We start from the raw sequence: 10,455 nt of genomic DNA, 5'->3' as shown, positions 1-10,455 counted from the left end.
AGGAGAGGAGAGGAGAGGAGAGGAGAAAGAAAAAAGAAAAAAGAAAAGAAAGAGAAAAGAGAAAGAAAAGAGAAAAAAGAGAAAAGAGAAGAGAAGAGAAGAGAAGAGAAGAGAAGAGAGAAGAGAAGAGAAGAGAAGAGAAGAGAAGAGAAGAGAAGAGAAGAGAAGAGAAGAGAAGAGAAGAGAAGAGAGAGAATGAGAAAGGCAGGAGAGAAGAATGAGAGAGGCTGGAGGGAGGGAGGAAAAGAGAGGGAGAGAGAATATGAACCTGAATAATACTTCTTTTGATATCCAGATCATTATATAGCTACTTAGTGAAGTGCTTTGGATATATGTCTGGCATATTCCAAAAACCAAAATGGTTTACTTCTGTCTTGTTTTGGTCATTGGCACATGTATGAAGGGTGACTTGAGCATGCATAACTCTATTGTTTTTAAAGTGTGACTTTACTGATACCATCTATTCTTAACTAGTAGCAGAATGTGAAGCAATAGTTATGATTACAATAGGGCTCCCGTGTGTGTGCGTGCGTGTGTGTATGTGTGTGTGCATGTGCGTGCCTGTGTGTGTGTGTGTGTGTGTGTGTGTGTGTGTGTGTGTGTGTGCATGTGTGTGTACATAATGGCATTTCATTTACTGAAAAGTGCCTTCTTGGTGGGGATCAAAACACCTCACTCCCACTTTACAGGAGGAGACCTCTGATAAGAAGGGCACTACTTAATTCAGTTCACAGCACTGAGAGCCAGAGACATAACCAGGAGCCCTGGACATCTCTCTACCCATGGAAGTATCTGGAAGACTTAAAGAAAACCAGAACCAGGCATTGCTGCGTCTGGAGCCATGGCAGGGAGTCTGCAAGCCGACGATGGAAATATTGGTTTAGGTCACTGATCAGCCCTGCAGCAGCAGGCAGGAATGGAAGTCTCTGCCGGCTTCCACTTTTCCAGTAAGAATGACTCATCAGTTACACATACTCTGTAAGCCTCTCTACCCGCGCATCACTGCCAGCTGCTGTCACTGGGCCGCCTCACTCGGCCAGCAAGCATTCCAAACTTTTGCAAATTATAGTTCTTTTTGTTTTTAAACCAATCAGATAAGGCACATGACCCCAGGCTGGTCCACTGTAAGGATTCATTGCTCTCCGTCTTAGTAAAGGGATGGCTTAGCTTTCTCTTCCCTACCTTCCAAACAAGGAGTCCTTGGAATGTGTGTGTCTGTGTGGATGGTGAGCACTGACTCAGCTGCCCTCTTCCTCCACCCCAAGCACAGCTCATTAGGTACAAGGCTCATTAGGTTCCAGAGAGAAAAGGCGGCCAGCATTTCTTCTTCCAAAGTGCAGAAAGTAAAGGGCCTTCCTTGCTTACAGATCGCCCCCTTTGGGAGTAGTTTGTCTGTTTTTCAGAACATGGACTCTTAAACTTTTGTACTTTATATGCCAATGGAGAGATCTGGAGCAAGTCGCAACTGCCTTCTCAGCCTCAGTTTCCCCACACACAGTGACCAGCTAAGACAAAGCAGTGGTTGCCAGGCCCAGACCGGCAGTTAGAGAACCAAATAGAAACCCTGTAGCCCTCAGAGGCATCACTGTACTTTGAGTTGTTGGTAGCCCAAGAGAAAGTGAAACACTTAAGTGGCAAGTAACGTAAAATGTATCTTCCATAACACCACAAAGTAAGATCTAAGAGCCTTTGAAAATGAACAAGGAGGCTTGTTAACCCTTCCAGGCCCTAAGAGCACAGAGCTTCTCCCTGCTGCTATGTAGTCGCTGCTAGAGGAGACACGTGAGAAATACCGATCAGCAAGCTACCCCAGGCTCCTTCTACCTCCGGCATGCCGGCAACTGTGTTTCTTGCCTCTTAGCAAGGGGCAGATCTCCAGGGAGATGCCTGTGACCCATGGGGATCTATCTGCTTTGCTAACCCTGGAGCAGAAGCCAGGGTTCATTATAGCTAATAATCCGTCTGACTCTCTAGCCCTCCTCAGAGGAGGTAATGACGCTGTTTCTGAGCCCAGAACCTGCAAGGCGCAAGAGAACACTCTGACATCACTGCCACCGCCTCAGCTGGGAAACCCAGGCACTAATTTATTTACTGAAAAATAAGGAAATCGGCTGTGTAAGCCACGGCAGAGCAGTGTGCTGTGGGTTTCAGTTGTAATTGCTCATCTTAGAAAGAGGCATGATTGCTTCCAAAACACCCATATTTATCTCTCTTTTAAACTTACACTGTCTGAACACAATACAGTAAATTAAAAGGAGATTGAGAATGGCAGAGGACCATGTAATCCTGCAATCGTAAGAGTCAAAAATAAAGCTGAGGGCACAGGGATAGAAAAATGTCAAAAGGGAAGTTCGAACTAGATGTTAAGATTTTTTTTTAAAGTGTTCTGGAAACACATTTCAAAGCTATAGTAACTAGAACTGAGTTTGTTTCACTGAAACTTTTACAAACAAAATCTTTTTGGTCTGACTTCAGAATGTTGTTAACCGGTTTCCTTCCTTCTAATCATTGTAACTAAATCCTTCCGTCTGTATCTAAAATTCAGTGAATTACGGTTTATTTTCACAAAGAAAAATCATAATTATTATCAAATTTGAAAATGATTTGTTCTAGTTTGTGTCTCTATAGCTGTGATAAACACCACGACCATAAGCAATTCAGAGAAGGAAGGACTGATTAAACTTACACGTGACCGTCCAGCACCGCATGGAGGGAATCCAGGGCGGGAGCTCAGGGCAGGAGCCTGGCGGCAGGAACTGAAGCAGAAGCCACGGAGGAAAGCGGCTTCCTGGCTTGCTTTCTTATAGAGCTCAGGCCCACCCACCTAAGGATGGTGCCGCCCACACTGGGCTGGGTCCAAAAAAAAAAAAAAGAAGAAGAAGAAGAAGGCTCACAGACATGTCCACAGGCCAATTTGCTGAAAACAATTTTGTAAGCGAGACTCCTGCTTCCCAGATAAGTGGATGTCTATGTTAAGCTGACGAAAGCTAACCAGCATATGGGCCAGCTTTATAAAAATTGTACCTAAATATCTAAATGCTTCTTAGCAACCTTAAATAATTAAAATTGGTCTAGAAAAAAGAAATTAACTGACAACACATTTTCTAAAATGTAAGTTTCCAGAAAATATCTTCTGGTCATTTCTATGAACCAGTATATATGTTAATGCCAGCTCTAAAGAGAATGCTATATGTCACTATTCTATAAGGTAAAAAAAAAAGATTTTAGTAAGAAAATTATTAAACTTGAAACTTGCTTAAATACTCTCTATGAATAATGCCAAGCTTTCTTCAAATAAGACACTTTGAGGTCCCAGGAAGCCAGGCCTCCAAAACGTGAATGGCAGCTATGAAACAGAACACTGTACGTTTTCTGGCACGGGTGTCTCTAGTGTATTAGTATTAATTGGAACAATCAGAGTCTTATGAGAATGTATGGTTTTGCTTGGCAACATTTTTCAACTATGAGCAATCTGAGACAAAAATTTCGCAAACTCAACTACACATTCCTAACATGTGTAGACTAAGGAAGTATAGGATGTAAGATGGATGGTCAGATGGATGGGTGGACAGACGGACGGATGGGTGGGTGAATCTCGGAGAAATGAATCACAGCAAGAAAGGATTATCCATCTTTAGTTTAAGTGTACATCAAAATCAAATTTTCTTTAAAACACAGAGTTTACATGTAACCTATCTTAAGTATACTACTAGAAACTTCATTTATTACATTAAAAAAAATCTAATGAATATGGAGTGTTTAAGTAGATTTTAGCAAGATGAAAAAAATATGATGATGGTCTCTATGATTCATTAAAATCTCATGGGGACACTTGTAGCCAGTCTACGATGTAAAATGCAAGGTACTCACAACAAACAAAGCCAAGCTCTGAGGCAGTAATATGTAATGGGACTATATGACACAGCTCTTGGACAAAAAGGGACAAGTTTTCATCTGAACATGATCTGACTATAGACCCAGAAAACCCAAGAGATTTTAATTTAATCCTCACGTGGAAAAAGTGGGCTCAGTCGGATGGCTGGATATGAGATTACTGAATGAAGTTCAAAGGCAGCGAATGGTTTCTACCAGTGATCAGGTAGACTATATAATAAAATATTTAATTTATGTAACTTCATAAACATAAAAGAGCTGGGAATAATTCTAGCTGAAAAACATATTGGATAGGCATAAGCATGAGTGAGTGTCACTTCAGATGTGAAGTGATATTTGAATAAATTCCACACAGGTGTCCGTTAGCTCACTCTCTCCCGTCTGTTGTTTTTCCATTCCCTCTTGTAGCTGAGGGACTCAAATTCAACGCTAATAAAGGGTTTGCTGATTTTTACTGTCTCTGTGCTAGGGACTGAACCGAGGGGCTCACATATACCAGGCAAATTCTTTTCCCCTGATCTCTTTCTCCGACTTTATCATTTTTATTTGAAATGGAGAAATGCCTTGGCAGTTAGGGACATCTGCTTCTCTAGCCGGGGACATGATTTGGGTTCCCAGCATCTAATCTGGGAGCCTCACAACTCCAGTTCCAGGGTATCCCAGGCCCCCTCTTGGCCTTTGCTGGTACTCAAGCACATGGGGGTGGCACGCACGTACACAGACATACCAGCACACACATAAGTAAAAAAGTAATTAAAATTTTAGTTATTAATCCAAATTGTAGACTCAACACAATTTTATTAAAATCTCAGAGGTTGTTTTAGTGTTAGGGAAGGTTATGTCTGGGTGCTCATTTTGGTATTTCTCTGAAAGAAGAAACAGAATTGAGCAGGGCTTTATTTTTAAAGTAATCACAGCACATGGGAGAGGTCTTAGGACATGAGGATGTTATTTAAGACAATAAGAGCCACATTTGATTCCTGCTGAAGGAACAGACACATAAGTCAATGGAATCAACTAGAAATTTCTTAAATTTTAAAAATGTATTATGTGTGAACATGGGTGTGCATGTGCCCACCTGTATCATAGCACAGCTCCGTGGAGTGCATTCCCACTTTTACTGTGGGATTGAACTCAGGCCATTAGGCTTGCATGCAAACTCTTTAGCCACTGAGCCCTCTCATCTCAACCCTGAACTCAAAGATTCCTGAGCAAGATCTCCTCTCTCTCTCTCTCTCTCTCTCTCTCTCTCTCTCTCTCTCTCTGTGTCTCTGTCTCTGTCTCTCTCTCTGTGTGTGTGTGTGTGTGTGTGTGTGTGTGAGAGAGAGAGAGAGAGAGAGAGAGAGAGAGAGAGAACTTAGAATGCAAGATAACAGAGCTCTGTGTGAAGAAACAATATTCGATTCAACAAGTATTTCTTTGAAAATTGGAAAATACAAACAGTGAGTTAATATAATCTGCCCCAATAAGTCACCACCTGATTTGACTACAAATATCAAGGGGGGGGGATGGGACTCTCTTGTTGAAAATGGGCACACGTGTCCTACTGAGAATCAAAATTATTGCAGGGAATAAAAATGACATAAAGGTCAATGTTTAACGTTGAAACTCCAGGCTTCTGATTACAGCTGAAGTCTGCTTAAATGCTAGGCAGAGCTAACTTGTCCCACAGAGTCTCCAGTTCAAAGAAAACTTTAAGTTTTATTAGGAACTGGGAACAGCACAAGTCTTGAAGTCTCCTGCTTCTACTGGTCACAAGGGAGGCAAATCCCTCAGCTTTGTTCAGCAGCAAAGGCAAATCAAGAGCTGACAGCCTGAGGGTATCACCTCTAAGTGGAAGAGGCAACAGGAAAGAGTCCTGGCTAGGCATGCTGGTGAAGTGAAGGAAGTTACCCATGACAATATGAACTCAGCAAGGAGGACATATCTGCCAGCTGGAGACACCCACGGGGCCACTGTGCTGTCTGAGGCTGCTGCATCATTGAACTGAATCAAATCACATCAGGGGATCTACTTAATGCTTATGGGGAGATGTAAGAGGTGGTGCCCTGGCTTGAATCCAGGGGAGGCAGGCCTGGGCAGGTCTCTTCATTCAGCAGGAGTGAATAAACAGAAACAAACAGCTAGGAAGCTCTGGAAGGGCTGAGCTGGACAAGCGGCAAAGGGAGAGGGTAGGGGGACTGCACAGGGTTTGTTGTTACACAAGCAAAACTTAAGAATCGGCCATGTTGCTACATAGTTTTAATTTTCAATGAAGATCAAGAAAGCAGAACTCAGGAAAGATAGAAGGAAGAGAAGAGGTGTTGCAAAGGAAACAAGGGCAGAGCAAGCACGGTGGTCCCTTGACCATAAAGGAGGGGAGTCCACTGATATTTTGACTGGAGAATTAAAGTGAACTTGATAAAATGCACTATCAATGTTCAAAGTAGAATCCATGAGATGGAGATACATAAATTTATGGACTACAGAGCAGAAAAAAAGAGGAAGAGATTAAAGTAACCCAAGAGCTACCAACTGATATGGAAGTCCGAAGACAAAGACCCCATCAAGAACTATTAAATGTTCATGCATGGAAAATAATGGAATGAAAGAACAAATTAAATCCAAGTAGTGACTCGAGGAAGATGGAAGGATGTGGATACCAAGAGGTACAAGAAGTGTCTCCGTCTTGGCGACTCCCATGCACAGTTTGGGGGGCTGCACTCTCCAGCAATCATGAGGAAGGACAATGGAAGATCTATAAATTATTGAACTCTTCTGTCCCAAAATTAACCGCAAACGAACAGTTTCCAGTTTCTCTCTGACAACACAAAATGGTAGACGCCAATAACAAAATGTCTAAGTTTTAAAGGAGAAATGTAATCACCATGCCTAGTCAATCTCATCATAGTTCTAATATTTATTAACCAAAGTATTCCATGATAGGTAAAGGATTAAAAACAGAGCATTTCCTCAAACTCCACTTTGAAAGAAAAAGTCAGAAATTAGAAATTAGAAAACTAGAATTTATGTGTTTGGATTATAGCCACAGCATAATGTATAAAAACAAACAATCTGAACCAACTGACTTAATATTAAGTCACAAGAACTGTTGAAACAAATAGGGTCTCAGTATACTGGAGTTCTAAGGACAGTATTATTAAATTTAAAAGTGGATTTTCTAACCTTGTAGAATGGCAGGTCCAAATACTTACTATACGATTCTAAATACATTTTTTCTTGAGGTAAAAAAAGGTTTTACTCTCAGAAAATAAACTGAAATATAAAGAATTTAAGCTAAAAAAAAAATCCTAAAAATCCCCCTCAGGCCTTTAAGCTGACAAACATGTTATTTTCTCATTTTTAAAGCGAACAGTAGGTCAAATGTTACTAGCTAGGATCAGAGGATGGTCATTTTCCCAATCTGGATGCACCCTCCAGAACTTCAGAACATTCTCAAATGAAAGAAGGTGGAAAAATAGCAAAAATATGATCTCAGTAAGCCTGGCTACAGTTCTATTGTTGAGAGCCAAGCTCGCTTAGACGTCACAATAGGCATATTAAATATCACGGTCTGTTGTCCAAACTGAGTATCAGAAATTATGTGTTATTGAAGGAACAAGTCACGAGGTAAAATAGAGTTTAGTATTTAAACAAGGTGATGATAATTTGGATAATTCGGATTCACAGTCAATGGGTTGGGGGGGGGTGGCCAGTGTTTAAGAGATCAAATAAAAGAAGCCAATGGCTTGCAAATTGTAGCTTTCTAATAATAGTGAAATTTGCATAACACTTTTCATAGGCTTGGCATAAAATGTTAAATTATAACTGCTTATTATTATTTCTAATAATAAAACATAACTAATATAAAATTAACCACAAGTGGCAGTCGGAACATTTCATGAAGGTTCTGCCCTCACGCCTGTTACTTGCTCTCATAAGATTCCAGGAGGGAAAGAGGGACTCTAAGGAGGGTCTTATTTTGATTCTTTTATTCTCACAGCAATGACTAGTAGACAACTTCTGATCTTTCACGGTTTACACAGAGATACTGTGCCATGGTGTGGTCTCTTTAGGGACCAGTAGCCCATGGTTTGGAGATGGGTGGCAATGGGTGGCAAATCCTGAATCTAGGCTATCAAGAACCTGTAACCACTGTTTGTTGCTTCAGCCAATTCAGCTATTCAGCCAAGTACAGGAGCCTCAACCGCAACTACAAAATATTATGAAGAATAAACTGTTAGGGGAAAAAATAAATAATTACATGCTAAACTGGGGAGTCATAAATACCAGAAGGAGCTGCTGCCAAGAGATATTATTTCCTGTGGCGCATGAAAACAACAGACAAGAACAAGGCTGTCCCATGGCAAAGGCAGGAGGTTACAGCACGTGGTAAAAGAGTTGCCAAAAATTCTGTTGTTTTAGTTTTTGATTTAATATTTTCTAGATTGAAGTAAACTTATTTGGGAGGATAAAATTTGCAGGAAGATCAACCGACTAGCCTATAGATTCAAATATTAGCTATTTATAAAAGGATTTAAAATAAAAAAGTAATGCCAATGAACCAATATGTTTAAAATGTGGAGTAACATGGCCTTTAATTAATTCCCTTCCTTCCTTCCTTCCTTCCTTCCTTCCTTCCTTCCTTCCTTCCTTCCTTCCTTCCTTCCTTCCTCCCTCCCTCCCTCCCTCCCTCCTGTTATCTGTCTGTCTGTCTTCTTTCTTAAATCTGTTTAATAAATGAACTAACCAAAGCATCTACACTCCTAAGTTGCTTTAATAGCAACACTACCACCGTCCTAACTATGACCATTTAGGCCTACAGCGTCCTCCACCCCTGGCTTGACAGCACAGCAGGGTCAAATGACCACACAGAATCTTCAAACTCCAAGTAGCATACCCTTGAATGGGAATAGACATTTTTCAGGGGACAGACAACTTTCAGAAGACAGACATCTTTCGGGACTCTAGTACTGTGAAGACAATATGAATCTAGATGCTTATCTCTCTATGAAGTCTTAAACAGAAAGGAACAAGCACAGTGGTTTCAGAGACGCACACTGGGTACCCTGGGGCTCTCCTCACACAGTTACATAGATTTTTTTCATATAATTATTACCATGGATATTATCTGCTAATGTTTACAGAGAGTTTTACCCAGCGAATAAGGAAGCTTCTAGCATGCCTATCTGCTTAAATTCCACAGACAGGCAATGGGCATTCAACAGATGGACTGTGACACAGTCGCAAAGAATTCCAACTGCTAGCTTAATTCTTGAGGTTCCACAACACTCTCTCCCCAAGATTACCAGCACTGGCGGGTCCCACTGTGACCCTATAAGTGATTCAGATTTATGATCCACCCACCCCCGTGCTATTTTTGGAATAGCACTAAGTGTATTAGGACAATCTCCTGGCTCTGTGCTAAAAACAGACTGTTAGCAGCTCATAAAGCCAAGGTCTGTGTCCTTCAGCAGGCAGGAAAACGACATTTGGGCCTGTCTTCAAGTGTCTGCACAGTGGGTCTTTCTCTGCACAGGGTCAAAAATTCAGCAAGAGAAATTAATATAAAGGAGGGATGGAGGGAGGGAGGGAAGAGAGAGAGAGAGAGAGAGAGAGAGAGAGAGAGAGAGAGCATGCGCAGTAGCTAACATTTCACACTGCTGAGCTCCCCGGAGTTCTTTTTACTCGGTGCAGAAAATGTCCCCTGCAAGAGTCCTGTGAGTAATTGGGACAGATGACATCTACTTAAATCTAAGACTTCCATTAGATTGGTTCTAATGTCAGTTCACAATGGGCGAATAGTCAGGCTTTAGAAACCTTGTTTTTCAGGTCCATATACTAGGACAATAATATCCCTCTCTTGGGTCGCTGACAGCATTATCCTTTTTTTTTTTTTTTTAAATGTTTTTGAAAGTAAACGTTGAAGTCCTAGACCATAGCAGACACTTTAAGGGCAGTCCCATATTTTTGGGTCTTACGTGTTATCTATCGTTTAGCTTCAAGATGAAAGAAAGTGATGGTGCTCTGTGGTCTTGGTCTGATCTCCAAGTTTATTTCAGTGGAGGGAAATAAGTGCCTCCTCGCTTTACCTCAAAAGCTAAGATAATAATTACACGTGAATCCAATGTGACACACTAAAACACAACGTCACAGGACCCATCTTAGAGTCTCAGTCCTGTCCTACCTTAAAAACAAATGAATAAAACAAACAAACAAACAAACAAGAAAACCAAGAACAAGACACAGTCAAAAGAGAGTTATAAAATATTTTTGCTCCTAAAAGGAAGTAAAAATAGAAATGTATTCTATGTAGCTAAACTCAGCTCAAATGTTCTTCTCCAAGGAAGACGTAAATTAAGATACTTAAATAGCTACCACTCCTGTAGAAAGAAAAAAAAACATCGCTATCTGTTGGGTCTTGAAAGCATCCAGAGACAGCGTCAACAATAACACATACGTCATTACCACTTCACAGGTAATGAAGATTCCTGAGAATGGCTTAGATGACCCGTTGCCAAGGTTAGTAAATGAACGAACGCCACCTGGTCCTCCCGGCAGGCATCACTAAGTGATCCCAGC

General features: G+C 41.1%; 1 protein-coding gene across 9 annotated transcripts in view; it reads right to left on the bottom strand.

Annotated features, from left to right (window-relative positions):
- Mbnl2 (muscleblind like splicing regulator 2) overlaps positions 1-10,455 on the bottom strand; it is a 154,159-nt gene that overhangs the window by 120,751 nt on the left and 22,953 nt on the right. Inside the window, exon 1 of one of the 9 annotated variants that reach the window (XM_029468934.1) lies at positions 2,687-2,838. The exons of 7 other annotated variants lie outside the window; for them this stretch is intronic. The gene's annotated coding sequence lies outside the window, so the exon portion shown is untranslated. Of the gene's footprint in view, positions 1-2,686; positions 2,839-10,455 lie in introns of those variants that run through there. One more of the 9 variants, XM_029468936.1, reaches the window with a different exon arrangement.

Source organism: Mus caroli, chromosome 14 (genome assembly GCF_900094665.2).
Source record: "Mus caroli chromosome 14, CAROLI_EIJ_v1.1, whole genome shotgun sequence".
Lineage (NCBI taxonomy): Eukaryota > Metazoa > Chordata > Mammalia > Rodentia > Muridae > Mus > Mus caroli.
Note: the sequence above shows the minus strand (reverse complement) of the source record. Positions and strands in the feature narration are given on the sequence as shown.